The sequence below is a fragment of the Talpa occidentalis genome, unplaced genomic scaffold, assembly GCF_014898055.3.
Source record: "Talpa occidentalis isolate TD23 unplaced genomic scaffold, MPIMG_talOcc4v2.1 talOcc4.14, whole genome shotgun sequence".
Taxonomy (NCBI): Eukaryota; Metazoa; Chordata; class Mammalia; order Eulipotyphla; family Talpidae; genus Talpa; species Talpa occidentalis.
Genome location: NW_023601433.1, coordinates 1,554,465 through 1,575,485, shown reverse-complemented (window position 1 = coordinate 1,575,485; position 21,021 = coordinate 1,554,465).

Here is a 21,021-nt window from a genome sequence, read left to right as displayed (position 1 = left end):
CGCCCCCATCCTGCCAGGCTGAGAGGGCAGTGGGGTAAGAAGACCTCAGGGCCGTCCCATCCGTGCAGCCGAGACGACAAAGTCATTCACGTGTGTGTTCCAGCGATTTCTTTCAAGCTCCAGACAGGACGGCGCGGAGTGCAGGAAGCCGGAGCCCAGAGCCGTGAAAGAAGCACGAGCTGCGGAGGAGCCACATGGGTCGGAAGGGATCTCGGCAGAGTCCAGGGGACAGAGAGAGGGAACAGGGTTGCCTGAGGGTGGGGTCGGAAGAGATGCTCGTGATGCAGGAGACCAGGAAGGAAAAGTCAGAGAGGAATGAAAAGTGACAAGACTCTGTCACAAAACCTGCGCGAAGCAAGTCTCGGGAGAGGTCCCAGCGTGCGCACCGAGGTCAAGTCAGACGACAGAAAAGGGACCCGCCGGACCAGAAGCCGGCCTCAAGGGTGCTCCGCAGCGGGCCGAGGCCACATGGTCTTGGTGGAGGGGACTCGGGCCTGGGATGGAGGGAGATACCTGGCAGGAGGAGAGAGGGACGCCTGGAGGCTCCCCCGAGCTGAGAAGGGACAGTGGGCACGGGGGTTGTGAAGTCACCGGTGCTGCACCCAGACAGCGGGCCAGGGGAGCGCATGGGCCAAGGAGGGAAATGTCTTCCCTTGAAGGGAAATGCCTGGGTGGTGGGAGAACGAGGCCTGCTTCCAACAGCTGACTGTGCGCGTGCCTGGGAGGGAGCGGGGTGGCAGTTAGATGGAAGGTGCTCGCGTGCCCACATGGGCTGTGACCAGAGAAGCAGCAGGCCGGGGGTGCGCCCTGCACCTCAACCTCCTGCTTTAAATTCCACTCTGGCCACAGCGCACTTTCTCGTGGGGGGCATGTCTGTAGCACGGTACAGGATCACAGCCTCTGGGCTCTGCCTCCGCGGCTTAGCGCAAAGGTGAAGAGCTTAGCGCAGAGGTGAAGAACATGCGGGGCAGGTTTTGCAGTGCCCTTGGGGTCCTGATCGTGTTTTATGAACACGACAGTCACCTTGAGAATGCAGCGTAAACTGGGCTAATTTTAGTGATTTAATCTTACACTTGACTGCATCAAAAAGGTATGTGAGGGCCTCCCCGGTGGTGCAGCAGGTTCAGCGCTACGCTGTGAAGCTGTCCGCAGCCCGTGCAACATGAGTTTGATCCCTGGCTGGCCAGAGAGAAACCCAAATGGCACAGCAGACCTCTCCTGCCTCACCCGCTGCTCCCCTCAGCAGTGTCTTCGGTCCTTCTGCCTGTTCTGCTCCCTGCTCTGTCTGGTGAATTCTCTCACCCTCCTGCGCCCCTGGCCTGTACCCCAATTCTTGTCTAAATAAATAAACCTTTAAAAAAAAAGGTATGTGAGACAGCAAATAACAAGAGCACAACTGGACCGTTAAAATAGACTAAAAAGGAAAAAGTCATAACTAACAGCGTCCACACCGTGATTCCAAACCAGGCATACTGATTTCTAAGGCAGTTCTCAGACTTCTCGGTCTCAAGACCCTTTTACATAATAAAAGTATGAAACAAACTAGGAATAGACAGAAACTTTCTCAGTCTCACAAGGGGCATTATGAAAACCCACAACTAAATCCTACTCAGTAACAAAGACTGGAAACTTTCCCTGTCAAGTGTCCTACTGTGGAATGTGGTGTACCGTGTGGGACGTCTGAGCCAGAGCAAGCAGGCAACTCAGAAATAAAGACATCCAGATTGGAAAGGAGGAAGTAAAATTATCTTTTATTAACAGATAGCATAATCCTGTCTACAGAGTATCCCACAGAACACTCAGAAAACTATTAGAACAAATGAGTGGATTCAACAAGATTGCAGGATTTAAGATCAATACACAGAAATTAGTTGTATTTCTGCATGTTAGCAAGGAACAATCCAGAATTTTTTTTTAATTTCCACTTATAATAGGGTCCCATAGAATAAAATATGAAGTACAAGTTCTGAAAACTACAAAACTTTGCTAATGGAAAATAAAGATTGAAATAAATAGGACATTCTGGTTCATGGACTACAAGCCTCATTACTGTAAAGAAGACAACACTGCCAGTTGCAACTCCAGATTCGATGCACTCCTACAAAAAGTCCAATGACCCTTTTTTCAGAAATTGACAAGTTGATACTTAAATTTATAAGTAATTATAAGGAGTCCCACATAGCCAAAACAATCTTGATAAAGTTGGAGGACTCAACACTTCACAATTTCAAAACAGCTTGATACTGGCATGAGGCTAAACATCTATGGTGCCAAGACCATGCAATGGGGGTAACTGGGTTCTTCAACAGTCGGTGCAGAGACAATGACCCCCACATGCAAAAGAATGAAGTTGGACCCCTACCTCACACCAAGTACAAAGATTCACTCACCATGATCACAGACCTAAATGTGAGCACTAAAACCGTAACATCCTTAGAAGAAAACAGGGGTCAATCCTTGTGACTGGACTTGGCCAAAGATTCTTCGAAATTACACCACGAGAAGCGAAAGGAAAACTAGATAAATTGACTTTATCAAAATTAAAAACGTGTGCATCAAAAGACCTTACCAAGAAAGTTTGCAGGCCACCTACAAAATGGGAGCAAATATTTGCAAATTATATCCAGGTCTCCACCACTGTCAGAAAGTAGGGTGTTTGCATGAAGTAATGCAAGGAAGCAATTACCATCAACTTAGAAGGAAGTTTTCTTATTGTTGCCAGGCCATAAAAATAACTTACCAAGTCACACATGAACCCTAAAGTAGCCCTGACATCGTGTGGAAGCGGGGCACTGGGAGAAGCACCTGCTCATGTGGAGCGCAGGACCCGGGGATCCCTTGAGGCCACTCGCCATCTCCGGAGCCCCGACCCGGGCCGGGTGCGGTGTCCTTTTTCCACTTTTTGCCTAAAGCGCAAAGGTCTCTTCAGATTTCCTGCCACTGGAGCTCACAGGTGCTGATGCGGGTCTTTTGAAAAAGGAGGAACCTAATTTGGAGGACACCTGTGTAAATCAAAACTGCATTCTAGAAGACTGATAACAGAAAAATGAGGGAAAATGGTTCTTCCTTCACCCTCCAAAATCTGTTCCTCCTGCCTCCGGCTCCAGCGTGCGGGAAGGGCGGCGGCCGCCTGCGGCACGTGGCTGCAGAGACGGGCAGTGTTGGGCCGGGCACAGCCGTTGGGAGGTGGGTGCAGGGAAGAAGTGCAAGACATGGTGCACCGCTCACTCACAGCCGCGCAGGTCCCTCTGCCCAGGCGGCGAGGCAGTACTTTTCCCATATTTCATTTCCATTATTAGGAAATAACTTTCTAATTTATTAGGAAATATTTACCATGTTCACATCTGTTTCCTGCTTGCTTTTACTGCAGTGTTTCAGCCTATCCCAGTTCAAGTGTCCACAGCAGAGCGTGGCCAGCCCTGCAGTTGCTGGGCCCCACGCTGGCCCGCCCCCCACCCCCTTCCTCTAGCTGTGTCTAAGGGAGCAGGTGATTGCTGAGTCCCTACTGACCTGGGGGCCTCGGGTGTCCACAGCTGACCCCTGCAGCTGCCCCGTTTGTTTCTCATGGTCAGAGCCTAAGGCCGGCACTCTAACTGACTCGCTTGCCCCTTGGCTCGCTGGCCATGGGCTGGGCACTACCACACTGTCCACCTGACCCGGACTGGCGGCTACAGCCGTGGGGCCACCTTGCCCCACCAGCAGGCCCAGGGCAGCGCTGCTGGCTCTCAGCTCTGCATTCCTGGGGCTGAGAGGGACTCGCTGGACACCAGGCCTTCTCCCTGACCACCCTAATTTTAAACCAGCCGCCTTGTTTAGGAGGCCAGATACTTGCTCTTTCCTGTTTCGGGGAATATGAGCTCCCCGTGCCCGAGAGGGAAGGTGCAAAGAAACGTTACCCATGGAGGGAGTGAGACACGCATTCCCAGCGCAGCGGTGCAGCCCTCTCTCTTAATTGGTGTCTTTGATGAACAGATTCTCAATTTAATGTAGTCTAACATTTATTTCATGTATTTTTCTTTGCTAATTGTTTTGTATTCCCTTTTTAAGAAAGTTTTGCCTGCTCCAGTATGTTCTTTCATGTTTTCTGCTGTAAGATTGGGTCTTAACTTTTTTTTTTTTTTTTGAGTCTTTCACATTTAAATTTAGGATGGCATTTTTATATCATGTGAGGCCCATCATTAATTTATATAAGAGATAAAAGAGAACATATATCCAAGACCAGTAGGCCAAGAATTTTAGTAATTATAAAAATTCATAGCAGACTAATTTAAGTTCCCATCATCAGCTGTGGAGATCAAGGTTGGTTCGGCAGTCAGTCAGAGACGTTTAGATTAGAAAAGAACCTACAAAGACCACAGCAAAACCCAAAAAATTGGGGGAGTCACTGGCCTGCAGGGGGGCTTAGACTGTATTTCACCAAATTCTAAACATGTTCCTTCCAGTTTTAACATCTCTGAAGTCACAACACATGTTATAATTAACAAATGTGATTCAATCGAGGAAAAAACGAAAACTACAGTCAAATAGAAGTTACAAGTGAAATTCTACAAAAGTAATAGATGATAAAAATACGTTTCTAATTTAAGTCAGAAAGACCCATTTCAATAAGTATACAATAAAAATTTTAGCTGAGGTTCTCCCCGGTGGCGCAGCGGTTGAGCGCTGGGTTGCGAAGCTGCCCGCAGCCTCTGCAGCGCCAGTTCGATCCCCGGCTGCTCCCCAGCCACCGGAGGAGGGTCCCACATGGCGCGCAGACCTCTCCTGCCGCCCGCTGCTCCCCTCGGCAGTGTCCTTCGGTCCTTCTGCCTGCTCTGCTCCCCGCTCTGGCTCTGGTGAATTCTCTCACCCTCCCGCACTTCTGACTGTATCCAGTGCTTGTATAAATAAATAAATAAATCTTTAAAAAAAAAAACTTAGCTGATAAAGGAACATGCGTTTCACCGGCAGCTTCTTCCGTTCCTTAGAGACAGAAAATACAGTCTGGCCGAGCGCAGAGGCATCTTGGAATTGATGGAGCACATCACGAGTTTACACGGAGATCTGAAGAGGCGCGCACTGGAGCCCGTGTTTGAAGAATGAAGAGAGTTGATGAAGTCATAACCATCATCAAGCCAGAGTCAGCGTTTTCACGGCACATGTCACTGGGAAACCAGACTCGACAGCAGGCCCTGCGCTCAGACTCGGGCCCGGAAGGAAACCCAGCTCCGCAGTGAGGGCCGGCGCCGAGGGACCTGAGAGGGAGAAGGCGGGTCTCCACGGGCCTCGCCGGCGCCGAGTGGGGGGATCCTCCCACATGTCCAGATCTGAAATCTTCCATAATAGAAGGTAAAAACAAAAGCTTGGCCCAGAGACAGACACAAACCCTTTGGGAGGCGCCAGGGTTGCATGTGAGGGTGGCCAGGCCAGGCCCTTGGCGCTCACAGACTCTTCCCGAGCAGCCCTTGAGTTCTCAGCCGGGGCAGGCAGACAAGGGGCAGCGCTCGGGGCAGTGCGGCTACGGAGGGACAGAGCTCGAGCACCCGCCTTCGCCCTCTGGCCAGTTCTTCAGAGAACAGTCAAAGAAGCGCCTCAGGCCCAAGAACATGGGCCGCCCCCAGGCACCAGGCACAGGACCCTCCAGGACTGTGTTCCACGGAGAGCCCGAGACAAAGGGGACAGTCAAGGCAGGCGGGGGTGGGAGCGCCCTGCTGGAGCCCGAGCGGCCAGTGTGGGGGACAGCTGGACAGCTCTGCTCTGGTGGGGGGGCGGGCAGAGGGTGGTAATCGGGCCAGAGGGTCCGTGCAGCGTGGTGGGTGAGGGAGGTGCCCCCAGCCTGCTCAGACCAGGGCGTCCCCACCTGCCCTAAAGAGGGGATGCAGGCTTGGGGCTCAGGGCAACTACATCTTTCTGGAAAGTTACTGCTCAGGTGCAAACAGATGACGGTTGGGGAGAAAATGGCCCTCGGGGCTCAGTGTCTTGGACACGAGACTCCAGGTCGTCCCGGGGTAGCCGAGGCTCGGGGTGGAGGCGGAGGAGGGGCTGCCTGGGCCCTGGGCTTTCCAGCCCTGTCCTGGAGCTCAGACTCAGGCCCAGCCTAAGGCAGCCCGGGGGAGGGGAGCTGCTTCCCTGCTGGACTCGGGAGGCCTCTGCCTTTAGCTCCTTGAGCTCAGCTCCTATTTATAGGTGCCGCATTCATCCTTCAGGCAGAAGGTGACCGGCAGCGGCGGCGCCCTCTGTGCCCCTGAAACATGAAGCCATCAAACCCAGGGACACAGTGACTGCCTGGCCTGTGTTTTAAATGGCTCCTCTTTCCTCGGCAGTGAGTTCTTTTCCAAAACAGATCTCCGCCTCGTCCCCTCCCCGACTGCCTTCCCGCTCTTTCCACTAAGTGCTTTTTGCCGATCGGTCTTTTTCTTGTAAGTCCTCACATTTGTTCTAATTATAAGCCGGCGCGCGCTGACACACATTCCTCCCGGGCTGCGCTTCAGCGAGCACGCGGCCGAGGATGGCACACCCGGGCGGGGCGGGCACAGCGCCCTGCGGCTGCCTCGTTGCTGTTAAATCCCAAACAGGTTTAACGTCAGCAGGCCCCAGAGGGTGTCCCCCTCTGGCTAAGTCGTGAGCATCTCTGGGGCGGGGACCGTGGTCTGGCCCCCCGTCACCCCTGCCTGGCGCGGGCGCAGGTAGGGCCCTGGCTCTGACAGCGTTTCGGGGACACAGAGGCGTGTGGGCCCCAGCCTGGCAAGCAGCTCACCAGCCAGCTGACCCCAGAGACCGGAGGTTAGATATGACGAAAGCTTTCCTTTTAAAAGACGCTTCCTTACCCCAGATATGAAAAGGGGCAAAAAGTGGGTGGAGGTGCCCAGTCCCAGCACCGGCGGCCGTGAGCGCCCTGTGTCGTGACAGCGCAGCGTCTGATGCCCGAGGGCCACCTCTGGCCCTGTGTCATGTGCCCGGCGCAAACGTCTGAAGCCAACGGCTGGCTCCGGTGTAGGCCCCGGGAGACCTGGGGCCGCGGCCTGCGCTTCCACGGGCAGGTGGGGAGAATTCGCCGTCCAGGTAAAGCTCCCGAGGAGGCTCGCGGCACCCCGAGGCTGGAGTGTACCAGCGTTTGCCCACTGAGTGTCCATCTAGAATGTTTCCAATTTTTTTTCTTTTTTTAACTTAATATTAATTGTTTTTTATTTTTTACATCATTGTTCATTTCTAAACAATATTTGCTTCCCCTCCACCCCCTCAGGTGCAGTCCCCACTGAGTGTCCTTCCCCGAGGCACCCCTGCACCCTCCCCTCAGTCCCCTGTGCTCCTCCCTCCTCCCTCTGAACCCTCCCCTCCTCCCCCCTGCCAGGTGTCTCTGGTTTATAATTGTCCATTTTTGCTTTGCTGTGTTTTGAGCTGTTATTATTTTTTTTTACACTGCTGTCTTATTGGGTTCCCCCGTATTCCTGCTACAAGTGCAACCATCCCATATTTTTCTTTTTCCTTCTGGCTTATTTCATTGAGCATCATTCCTTCTAGCTCCATCGGCGTTGCTGCGAATGGCATGAGTTTATCTTTTTTGATGGCTGAGTAATATTCCATGGTGTATATGGACCACATCTTGATCCAGTCATCTATTTTTGGGCATTTGGGTTGTTTCCAGGTTTTGCCTATTGTAAATAGTGCTGCGATAAACATAGGGGTACAGGTGTATTTTGAATCAATGTTTTTGTGTCCTTTGGGTAGATCCCTAGGAGTGGAATTGCCGGGTTGTATGGTAGCTCCATGTTTAGTAGACTGAGGAGCCTCCAGACAGTTTTCCACAATGGTTGGACCAGTTTGCACTCCCACCAGCAGTGCAGGAGGGTTCCTTTTTCACCACATCCTCGCCAACATTTGTTGTTGCTAGTTTTTTTAATATGTGCCATTCTTGCTGGTATAAGATGGTATCTCATTGTGGTTTTGATTTGCATTTCCCTGATGATAAGGGATGTTGAACATTTTTTCCTATGCCTCTTGGCCATTTGCATTTCCTCTTTGGAGAAATGTCTTTTAAGTCCTTCGTTCTATTTTTTTTTTTTTTTAAATGATATTCTTTTTTTTTTTAAGATTTATTTATTTATTTATACAAGCACTGGGTAGAGTCAGAAGCACGGGAGGGTGAGAGAATTCACCAGAGCCAGAGCGGGGAGCAGAGCAGGCAGAAGGACCGAAGTGCACTGCTGAGGGGAGCAGCGGGCGGCAGGAGAGGTCTGGGCGCCATGTGGGACCCTCCTCCGGTGGCTGGGGAGCAGCCGGGGATCGAACCGGCGCTGCAGAGGCTGCGGCCAACTTTGCAACCCAGCGCTCAACCGCTGCGCCACCGGGGAGGCCCTTCTTTCTATTTCTTGACTGGATTGTTTATTTTGTTTTTGTTGAGCTGTGTGAGTTCTTTGTATATCTTTGTGATCAGTCCCTTTGTATATCTTTGTGATCAGATTTTTTTTCCCAATGAGCGGGGTGTCTCTCTGTTTTGGTTAATGTCTCTTTTGCTGTCCAGATGCTTTTCAGTTTGATGTAATCCCAGGTGTTTATCTTTTCCTTGACTTTGCTTTGGGTGATGAGTCTTTTTTTTTTTTTAAAGATTTATTTATGCATACAAGAGCTGGGGTACAGGCCAGAGATGTGGGGGGTAAGAGGACCCACCAGAGACAGAGTGGGGAACTGAACAGGCAGACTGACTGAAATACACTGCTGAGAGGAGCAGCGGGAGAGACAGGAGAGGTCTGCTGTGCCATGTGGGTTGCTCCCTGGCTGGCTGGCGATCAAACTCGTGCTGCAGAGGCTGCGGATTGCTTCATAGTGTGGTGCTTAACCCCTTGCACCACCAGGGAGGCCCATGTGATGAGTCTTTAAAGATGTTATTGCGATGTATGTCTTATAGAGTTTTATCTATATTTTCTTCTATATATTTTATGGTTTCAGGTCTTATGTCCAGTTCTTTTATCCATTTTCAGTTGATTTTTGTGCACAGTGACAGGTAGTGGTCTAGTTTCATTTTTTTTGCATGTGGTGGCCCAGTTTTCAGAGCACCAATTATTGAACAAACTGTCCGTGTTCCATTGTATATTCTTTGCTCCTTTGTCAAAGATCAGTTGTCCATATAAGTGTGGTTTTATTTCTGGGCTCTCTATTCGGTTCCATTGGTCTGTGTATCTGTTTTTGTTCCAACACCAAACTGTTTTACTTATTATGGCTTTGTGATATAGCTTGAAGTTTGGAAGTGTGATACCTCCTTTGTTTTCATTAGTAGGGCTTTAGCTATTCATGTTTTTTTGTGGTTCCATATCAATTTCATCCGTATTTGTTCTATTTCTTTGAAAAATGTCATTGAAATTTTTACTGGAATAACGTTGAATCTGTATATTGCTTTTGGTAAGATGGACATTTTAATAATGTTAATTCTTCCAATCCATGAGTAGTCTTTCCATTTCTTTGTGTCTTCTTCTGTTTCTTTTAACAATGTTTTATAATTTTCTTTGTATGGGTCCTTCACCTCTTTTGTTAGGTTTATTCCCAAGTATTTGATTTTTTTGTTTCAATTATAAGTGGGATAATTTTCTTAATTTCTTCTTCTTCACATTGTTTGTGTATAGGAAGGCTACTGATTTTTGTGTGTTGATTTTGTATCCTGCTAATTTACAGAACTGGTTGATTATTTTGAGTAGTTTTTCTGTGGAGTTTTTGGGGTTCTCTATGTATATTATCATATCATATGCAAATTGCAATAGTTTTACTTCTTTCCAAATCTGGATTCCTCATATGCCTTTCTCTTGTCTTATTGCCCTGGCTAGGACCATCAGTATTATATTGAAGAGCAGTGGTGAGTGTTTCCATTTTTAAAAATGTTATAATGCTTGGATATCCTTGTTTTTTAAATTCTCCATGCAGCTATTATTCCTCAGGAAAAATCACCCTGCACACTTGCTGGGATGCGTGGATTTTAAATCGTGGACATACATTTCTAAGTCATTCTTCAGAGACTTCTCTGCATGCTCTGCTGTGTCCTTTGTTCTTCAAGAAAAGGGATGGGGGTCTGGCTGATTCTTAAGGGCTCCTTATATATTAAGGATCCTGTCCTCTTGTCGTAAATCATACAAACATTTTCCTAATTTGTCTTTTTCCTTTTAATAATATTGTGCTTTATTTGTAGGTGGACAAAGGCTAATATCTTTTTTTTTTCAACTCTGCTACTTTATTGGCATTTTTTTTTGTTTTTCTATTTTTATTTTTTATTTCTTTTCACATTTTATTTAAATTTTATTTTTTTATATTCCCCGTACAAAAACAACCCCCTTATTTTGACCCCAAGCCCTCCTTTCCCCGCCCCCCACCCTCCATAGAGTGTCTCTAGTTCATAGTTGTTTGTTGATTTTGATATTTTCTTTCTTATAGTTATTCTTTTTCCTGGTCCCTTATTTAAGTTTTCTAGATTCCTGCTATGAGTGAGACCATCCGATATTTTTCTTTCTGGCTTATTTCACTAAGCATGATCCCTTCCAGCTCCATCCATGTTGCTGCAAATTGCATGTGTTTGTCTTTTTTGAATGCAGAGTAATATTCCATGGTGTGCATGTACCACTTCTTCTTGATCCAGTCGTCTATTTTTGGGCATTTGGGTTGTCTCCAAAGCTTAGTTATTGTAAACAGTGCTGCTATAAACATAGGGGTGCAGGTACTCTTTGGAATTGATGTTTCTGTGTCCTTTGGGTAAATACTTAGGAGTGGAATTGCTGGATCCTATGGAAGCTCTATGTTTAGTAGGTCCAGAAATCTCCACACAGCTCTCCATAGTGGTTGGACCAGTTTGCACTCCCACCAGCAGTGCAGGAGAGTTCCTTTTTCTCCACATCCTCACCAACAGTTGTTGTTGCTAGTTTTTTTAATATGTGCCATTCTCACTGGTGTAAGATGGTATCTCATGGTAGTTTTGATTTGCATTTCCCTGATGACAAGTGATGTTGAACATTTTTTCATATGCCTGTTGGCCATTTGCTTTTCCTCTTCAGAGAAGTTTCTTTTTGCTCTTCTGCCCATTTTTTGACTGGATTACTTACTTTGTTTTTGTTGAGACTCTTCAGCTCTTTGTGGATTTTTGTGATCAGTCCTTCATCATTAGTGTTGTGTGCAAATATGTTCGCCCAGTTGGTGGGGTTTCTCTTTGTTTTTGTTATTGTCTCTTTTGCTGTGCAGAAGCTCTTTAATTTGATGTAGTCCCAGCTGTTGATCTTTTGCCTTCACTATCACTGCTTTGGGTGATGTGTCTGTAAAGATGTCTTTGATGTGCATATCACGTAGTGTTTCGCCTATATTTCCTTCTATATATTTTATGGTTTCAGGTCTTATATCTAGTTCTTTAATCCATTTTGAGTTGGTTTTTGTGCATGGTGTGAGGTAGTAGTCAAGCTTCATTCTTTTGCATGTAGTGACCCAGTTTTCCCAGCACCATTTATTGAACAAACTTTCTTTGCTCCAATGCATATTCTTTGCTCCTTTGTCAAAGATTAGTTGACCATAAATCTGTGGGTTTATTTCTGGATTTTCTATTCGATTCCATTGGTCTGTGTGTCTGTTCTTGTTCCAATGCCATGCAGTTTTGATGATTATGGCTTTGTGGTATAGTTTGAAGTCTGGGAGTGTGATGCCTCCATTCCCTTCCCTTTTTTTCAGGAGAGCTTTGGCTAGTCAGGGTTTTTGGTGATTCCATATGAATTTTGTCAATAATTGTTCTATTTCTTTGAAGAATGACATTAAAATTTTTATTGGAATAGCATTGAATCTGTATATTGCTTTTGGTAGGATGACCATTTTAATAATGTTTATTCTTCCAATCCATGAGCAGGGGATGTCTTTTCCTTTCTTTGTGTCTTCTTCTATTTCTTTTTTTTTTTTTTAAGATTTCTTTTATTTATTTATACAAGCACTGGGTACAGTCAGAAGCACGGGAGGTGAGAGAATTCACCAGAGCCAGAGCGGGGAGCAGAGCAGGCAGAAGGACCGAAGCACACTGCTGAGGGGAGCAGCGGGCGGCAGGAGAGTTCTGCGTGCCATGTGGGACCCTCCTCTGGTGTCCGGGGAGCAGCTGGGGATCGAACCGGTGCTGCAGAGGCTGCGTGCAGCTTCGCAACCCAGTGCTCAACCGCTCCGCCACCGGGGAGGCCCCTTCTTCTATTTCTCTTAACAGTGTTATATGGTTTTCTTTGTATAGGTCAAAAGGCTAATATCTTAACGTCATCAAATCTGCCAGTAGACCAAGACCATAGTCTTGGTCTTTGACGTTATGTTTTGTTTTTTTGGGTTTTTTTGTTTTTTTTTTTTTTAATTTTTTTTTTTTATAGAGGCATGTTTTTATTTATTTATTTATTTGTTTGTTTGTTTTGTTTGTTTATACATGCACTGGGTACAGTCAGAAGCGCGGGAGGGTGAGAGAATTCACCAGTGCCAGAGCGGGGAGCAGAGCAGGCAGAAGGACCGAAGTACACTGCTGAGGGGAGCAGCGGGCGGCAGGAGAGGTCTGCGCGCCATGTGGGACCCTCCTCTGGTGGCCGGGGAGCAGCTGGGAATCGAACTGGCGCCGCAGAGGCCGCAGGCAGCTTCACAACCTAGCACTCAACCGCTGCGCCACTGGGCAGGCCCTGACGTTATGTTTTGAAAGGTGCTCCCCACCTCAAAACCAGGCCACTCATTCACCCTGTACTCCAATTCGTTTCTTCTCCTCCTTTCTCCTCCTCTTCTCGCCTCCCCTTCTCCTTGTCATCATTTCAAAAAATATATAGAGATTTATTCTCTCAGGCATATATTTTGGAGTAAGGCATGAAATATAATCTAACTGCAGTAAATAAGTAACCTACTCTGCACTGGGCCTCCTCGCGTGCCCTCTGTGCCTGTTCCAGCATACACAGTAGAGGGTTTCTTGAGTGTGCGTTGTTGCCAGCTGTTCCCAAAGCTCCGTGTATCAACCCGGGCGGTCCTCAGCAGACTCTGCGCAGGGGTGGACTCCTGCAAGGAGACGGCGTGCGGCCTCAGGTCTGCACCTCCATGCCCTTGAGACCCGGAGGGGCCCCAGCAGGATGTGCACCGGTGTCACAGTTCTGTAAAATTTGAAGAACTGGCCATTTTAGTGACAGGTGGTTGAGGCTGCTGCTTCTGGCCAGCCTCCCAGCAGCTCCCCTGCCCTGGCCGGCACTGGAGTGGCCTCTGGCGCTAAGGAGCAGCTGACTCCGGCTTCAGGTGGCGCTCAGGCCCCTATGTTAGGTACTCACTGTTGGAATAGCTTCCAGAACACTCCTGCCACTGACTGCCAGCCAACGCTGTGCCATGAGGCAAAACCCTCCCAGTGGCTCCTCCAGGACAACCCGGCACGTGTGGGTGGAGGAGGGGGTGAGGTCAAAGAGAAATAGCAACAGGAACGAGTCTGGGAAATTCTTCCAGCCCATCGAAGTGCAGACTTGCAGAGGGAGTCCTCTCGCGTCAGGGATGCTCTGCAGAACTAACTGATGACACTGAGTTAATCAGGCCCATGGGACCGGTCGGGTCAGGCAGAGCAGAGCTGGTGGAGTTCCTGTCTGCAGGGCATGAGCCAGAAGCAGCTGTGGCGGCGACATGGAAAGACCTGGCCTCAGGGCCGCCAGCCTCACGACCCCCCTCCCCCCATCCGCCCCACGGCCCCCCAGCCCCGGCCCCGGAGCGCGACACAGCTGGCGAGGTCTGTGACTGCAGAAACCATTGTACGCAGCTGATAACAAGCATTTCGACCCTGCCAGATGAAAAGCATGATGTTTCTGTTGTCTCTCTAGAAAGCGACATTTCAAAGTCAAGTTCGCGTGACGAGCTGGGGAGGACGCACAGATGGTGCCTGCGCCGGATGGCCCAAGCCGACCCCAACTCTGGGCTTGCGCGGCTTGTGATGTCGCTCAGCTGCTTCCAGGTACGTGATTCTTTGTGCTTTTTTCTCATCATAGGTAACTACCCTTCGTTTTTTTCTAGTAATTTCCAACACACAGGAATGTTCAAAAGACTTGCACAGTGAAGACCCACGTACCCCAATTTTCTCAGTTTGTCATCTTTGTCGTAGATGTTATTTCCCCAGTATAAGCCTCAGACCCATAAGACCCGGACACCCGCCAGACTGTGGTGCAGCCTTTATCTCGGCATAACAGTGAAAGTTCAGGTGCAGGGGCGCCGTCGACAGCAGGAGATGCTGCCACTTCTGACTGTGTTGCCAGCCTGTGAGTCTCTCTCTTTCCCACGTGCTCTCTCCCCCCTGCTCCCCTCCCTCTCTCTCCCTCTCCACTCACTCCCTGGGTAAATAAATCCTGTTATTGTTTCTCTCTATGAATTTGCTCTGGGTGATGTTCTGTGCTCTTCAGCCTGCAGGTAAGGACTCACCCCTGGGGCGGCCGCTTTCCTCCAGTTCTGCCATTTTTCAGCTTCAGGCATGAATCTGGAAATTCACCGTCTCGGTAGTTTAGCATCTACTCTCCAAGCATTTGAAAGCATGCCCCTCCAGAGCGGCTTGGCATGGGAGGACTTCCACCATGTATTCAGAAAGAAAACAGCAAGTTTCAGAGCACTCGGTGTAGAATACCACTCTAAAATGTATTTAGGTGTGTAGTACATTTAGAGAGGTGCGCAGAGCATTCATGAAAAGTTTCAAAGTGTCCACACCAAGCGGATAATGGCAGCGACCCCGCAGAATGGTCGTGTAAGAAAGGATAAGAATTGTCGGTCTTTCCTCTGTACAGTTACCTCTTTTTTTAAACAATTTTATTTAATTTTCTATTGAGGTCTAACTTCTACAGAGTAAAGGACACAGTCTCAGGTATAAAGTTTAAAACATTTGCATGTGTGGAAGCACTTACAGCCAAGTACATTTTCTGAAGACGACACCGCGTCTCGTTCCCTGCGTGTCTCGCTGCCCTGCCTAGTGCAGAGTCCATGTCTCCTTTTTGAACCAGGATGGGCCTTTGTGACCACCTCAGCAGATCCAGCATGGAGCGAGACACTCTGTCGCAGCTAGGTCATAAACAGAGAGTGAGTGCCCCTGGTGCACGCTCGCTGGGGCACTGAGCCTCAGAGCCGTGCTGTGAGGAAGCCCAGTCACATGGAGAGACTCGCATGGAGAGAAACCAAGGTCCTGGGTCCTCAACTCCGACTGAGCACCCAGTCGGCAGCAATCGCCAGCCTGCCCACCACGTGAGTCCACCCCTTGGAGTGGATCCTCTGACCCTCCGTCAAGTCACCCCAGATGACCCAGGGTTGGGGTAGACCTGAGTCTAAAATCGTCTGAGGTCTTTGTTTGCTTCTGAGTTTTGAGCTGGTTTGTAGCACACTAATGGACAACCAAAATAGCCTCCATCCATGCCCCCATCGCCAGTTCCAGATGCAGAACATTTCTGTTACCCCCAAAGGTTCCCTCCTATATCCAGGATCCTAATCAGCAATTCCCTACAGGATAACTGCTGCTCTGATCTCAGCACCCCATAGCAGTTGGCCTATTGATGTGCTCTGTGTCTGGCTGCTTTTGCTCGACAGTATGTCTGTGAAGTTAATCCATATTTAGTTGTAGTATTAGGGTTTGTTCTTTATTACCTGTTGTGTGAATAATCCACCATTATGCATTTTGCTGTTGATAATCATTTGGTCCTTTATTATTTTTTAAAAAGCTGTCGTGCCTATTCGTGTGCTTTCTTTTGGTGGATGGAAGTATCCGTTTCTGTTGTACCCAAGAGCGGAGCGGTTGGGGCAGGGGATTTAAGTTTGTTTAGCTTTACTGGTGTGGTGGTTCTAAAACATATCCACACATGCTTTGCTACCACTCCCTCAAGCTGGGGGCGGGGCGGGGGCAAGAGCGTATATCTCTCCCCCTGAGTCTGGACCAGTCTTGGGGTTGTGTTATTAACCAGTGGAATGCAGATCTGACCTTCCCTTACACGACTTTTGAGGTGAGGTTGGTAAAAATTCTGCGATCCCCACCGGGTTTTCTTGGAACACTTGTGCTAGGAAAGTTCTAGCCAGTATTTCCTGAAATCCTGCTCCGCCTCTTTCTCTCTGGCCCTTCTAGGCTGCCCTGTGCGCCATTCCCTTTCACTTCGTCACATAAGACTAACAGGCATGTCTTGGCTGTTGGCTTGTCATATATGGCCTTTATGATGTTGAGATATGGTCCTTGTATCCCAAGAATTTCAAGGGCTTTTATCATGAATGGGTGTTGCACTTTGTCGAAAGCTTTCTCAGAATCGATTGATATTATCATGTGGTTTTTATATTTCTTTTTGTTGATGTGTTGGATAACGTCGATTGATTTTCTGATGTTGAACCATCCTTGTGTCCCTGGAATGAATCCTACTTGGTCGTGGTGAATTATCTTATGGATACATTGTTGGATTCTGATAGCTAAAATTTTATTGAGGATTTTTGCATCGGTGTTCATTGGGGAGATTGGCCTATAGTTTTCTTTTTGTGTGTTGTCCTTGTTCGGTTTTGGTATTAGTGTAATGTTGGCTTCATAGAACGTGTTTGGTATTATCCCTTCCTTCTCAATTTTTTGGAAGAGTTTGTGAAGGATAGGCTCTAATTCATCTCTGAATGTTTGGTAGAATTCAAAGGGCTGTGTGGAGATTTATTGACCTACTAAACATAGAGCTTCCATAGGATCCAGCAATCCCACTCTTAGGTATTCACCCAAAGGACACAGAAACATTAATTCAAAAGGACATCTGTACCCCTATGTTTATAGCAGCACTGTTTACAAGAGGTAAGCTTTGGAAACAACCCAAATGCCCCAAAATAGATGACTGGATCAAGAAGATGTGGTCCATATACACCATGGTATATTACTCAGCCATCAAAAAACATAAACTCATGCAGTTTGCAGCAACATGGATGGAGCTGGAAGGGATCATGCTCACCGAAATAAGCCAGAAAGAAAAAGAAAAATACCGGATGGTCTCACTCATAGCAGGAATCTAGAAAACCTAAATAAGAGACCAGGACAAAGACTAATCAATACAAAGTAAAAATCAAAATCAACAAGCAACTATAAACCAGAGACACACTACGTGGGGGGAAGGGGCGGGGAAAGGAAGGACTAGAGTCAAAATAAGGGGGGGTGCAATTGTATGGGGAATATAACCAAAATGAAAATGCATACATTGTGCAAAGATGAAAAAAGATGTAAGAATTATATAAAATAAAATATTTAAATAAAAAAAATAAAAACTAATTCCACTAAAAAAATCCAATTACATTTATACTACCTCTAAATAAAATGTACTGCTTTGCATATCTTAAAAAAAAAAAGACAAACAGGCATGTGTTCTTCTTGTATTGTCTTTCAGTCTCCCTGTTTCAATTTGGATGTCTTTTACTGACTTTTCCTCCAGTTTTACCAATCATCTTATGTCTAATTTGTTATTAAATGCAAAATATTTAAGTATTCATTTGTTTGTTTTTTTAAATGATTTGTTTACTTATGCATTCAAGAGCTGAGGTACAGTCCAGAGATGCGGGGGAGAGGGTTGGGGTGAGAGGATTCACCAGAGACAGAGCGGGGAGCAGAACAGGCAGATTGACTGAAAACACTGCTGAGGGGAGCAGCAGGGAGACAGAAGAGGTCTGCTTCGCCATGTGCGTTGCTCCCTGGCCAGCCGGGGGGTGGGGTGCAGCAACGGTTCAATCCCCCAATACCGGGGAGGGTACCACATGGTGCAACAGACCTCTCCTGCCGCCCGCTGCTCCCCTCAGCGGGGAAAAAAATTCCCCTGTATTTTGTCAGTCTGCCTGTTCTGTTCCCTGCTCTGGCTGTGGTGAAGTCTCACCCTCCCACGCTTCTGACTATACCCAGTGCTTGTATAAATAAATAAATAAATAAATATATAAATAAATCTTTTAAAAAATTAATTTTTTTTATTTTTTACATCATTGTTAATTTTAAAAATATATTTTATTTTATATATTTTTACATCATTTTTCATTTTTGCACAATGTATGCTTTTTCATCTTGGTTATAGTCCCCATATACAATTCCCACCCCCTTATTTTGACCATGATCCCTCCTCTCCCCACCCCTGTAGTGTGTCTCTGGTTTATAGTTGCTTGTTGATTTTGATTTTTACTTTATTATAATTAGTCTTTTTCCTGGTCCCTTATTTAGGTTTTCTAAATTCCTGCTATGAGTGAGACCATCCGGTATTTTTCTTTTTCTTTCTGGCTTATTTCGCTGAGCATGATCCCTTCCAGCTCCATCCATGTTGCTGCAAATGGCATGAGTTTATCTTTTTTGATTGCTGAGTAATATTCCATGGTGTATATGGACCAAATCTTCTTGATCCAGCCATCTATTTTGGGGCATTTGGGTTGTTTCCAAAGCTTAGCTATTGTAAATAGTGCTGCTATAAACATAGGGGTGCAGGTGCCCTTTTGAATTAATGTTTCTGTGTCACTTGGGTAAATACCTAGGAGTGGAATTGCTGGATCATATGAAAATTCCATCTTTAGCAGGTTGAGGAACCTCCAGACAGCTCTCCATGGTGGTTGGACCAGTTTGTACTCCCACCAGCAGTGCAGGAGAGTTCCTTTTTCTCCACACCCTCGCCAACATTTGTTATTGCTAGTTTTTTAAATATGTGCCATTCTCACTGGTGTAAGATAGCATCTCATTGTAGCTTTGATTTGCATTTCCCTGATTGCAAGTGATGCTGAACATTTTTTCATATGCCTGTTGGCCATTCACATTTCCTCTTTGGAGAAGTTCCTTTTTAGCTTTTCTGCCCATTTTTTGACTGGATTATTTACTTCGTTTTTGTTGAGACTCTTCAGCTCTTTGTAGATTTTTGTGATCTGTCCTTTATCATTAGTGTTGTGTGCAAAAATTTTCTCCCAGTCGGTGGGGTGTCTGTTTGTTTTGGTTACTGTCTCTTTTGCTGTGCAGAAGCTCTTTAATTTGATGTAGTCCCAGCTGTTTATCTTTGCCTTTGCTATCACTGCTTTGGGTGATGAGTCTTTAAAGATGTTACTGAGGTGTATGGCATGTAGTGTTTCGCCTGTATTTCCTTCTATGTATTTTTGGTTTCAGGTCTTATGTCTAGTTCTTTAATCCATTTTGAGTTGGTTTTTGTGCATGGTGTGAGGTAGTGGTCAAGCTTCATTCTTTTGCATGTAGCGACCCAGTTTTCCCAGCACCATTTATTGAACAAACTTTCTTTGCTCCAATGCATATTCTTTGCTCCTTTGTCAAAGATTAGTTGACCATAAATCTGTGGGTTTATTTCTGGATTTTCTATCCAATTCCATTGGTCTGTGTGTCTGTTCTGGTTCCAATACCATGCAGTTTTGATGATTATGGCTTTGTAGTATAGTTTGAAGTCTGAGAGTGTGATGCCTTCATTCCCTTCCTTTTTTTTCAGGAGAGCTTTGGCTATTTGGGGTTTTTGGTGGCTCCATATTGATATTTCATCAATATTTGTTTTATTTCTTTGAAGAATGTCATTGAAATGTTTATTGGTATAGCATTGAATCTGTAAATTGCTTTTGGTAGGATGGCCATTTTGATAATGTTAATTCTTCCAATCCATGAGCAGGGGATGTCTTTCCCTTTCTTTGTCTTCTTCTATTTCTTTTTAGTGTTTTATAATCTGAATCATCCATAAACTAATTCCATTGTCTATTCATTCTCCTTCTATCCTTTTTAGCATATCTCATAATTTTAATTTTTTCCCAACATTGTAGAAGAAAAATTGTTGAGTTTCTGGATGATTCATCTTTAAGCATGTCTGACAAACTTATAAAATACTTAGAATGAATGAGAATGGATGCCATGATTTCATCTTTGATCTCTTCATAGTTTTATTTCCACAATTTGGTGAATTTCCCAGTTTTCCTTTTGTTACTGATTCCTAACTTCATCCCATTGCAGTCAGGTAAGATGCAGTGTATGATATCTAGCTCTGAAATCTACTGAGTGTTAAATTATGTCCTGCCATGGTGTCTCCTGGCCACACTCAGATGTAGGCTTGAGAGGAAGGTGTGTGTTGCTGTGTAGTGTCCGGTTGGCCTATAGTGTTTAAATTCCCTATTTCCTTACTTATCTGTGGTCTGGTTGTTAAATCCGTTACTGTGAGTGGAATTTGGGAGCCTCCAACTATGAGTGTGGCGGGGTCTAGTTCTCCCTTCAATCCTGCTCGCCTTTGCGTGTGAAGTTTTCAACCATTATTTCTTCAAACAGCCTCTCTGGTCTCTTCCCCTGGCCCTCTGGGGTCCCCAAAATGTGTGTTCTTCCACCCGATGGTGACCTGCAGGTCTCTTGGGTTCTGTTTTTCTTCAACCTCTTTTCTTTCTTTACTTCAGCCTCAGTCCGGCCTCTTCTTCGTGTTCGCCGGCTCCCCCTTCTGCCTGCACAAGCCTGTTTTTGAATCCTCTCCTGGATTTTTCCGTTTCCCTTACTGTACTTTTCACTCCGGAGTTTCCTTTTGGTTTCATTTTTCTTTATATTTCCCTTTCAACGTTTTTTAACCTTTCTCCACATTTTCCATTAGTTCTTTGAGCCTCTTTCATGGTTACTTTGAAGTCTAATATATCTGCTACTGGGATTTTTTGAGTGACATTTCCTGTTGTTTTCCTTTGGATGGGCCATACTTTTCTTTGGAATCCTGTTTTTTGTGTTTTTTTTTCTTTAATTTTTAACTCTGAACATTGGACTCCAGTACTGTGGTAACTCTGGAAATCAGGTTTTCTCCATTCCCCGGGTTTGGGGGGCGGGTGTTGCCATTACTCTCACCCCTAAGGCTATCTCAGCCCTTTCCGTGTCCGGGATTTATTGGGGGTGCGCGCCCGCCCTCCAACCCCGCCCACACCGGCGCGGCCCTGCCTGTCCTGCCGCCGGCGGCCCGGGGTCGGGGCCGGCTCCCGCAATGGCGAGGAGTGAAACCTGAAGGAGGAAAAAGGCACAGCAGGGCCCCGGCCCCCAGAGGTCACTCCGCCGCCGGGGCGGGATCGCGGCCGGGGCCCGACGTAGCGGCGGCCGCC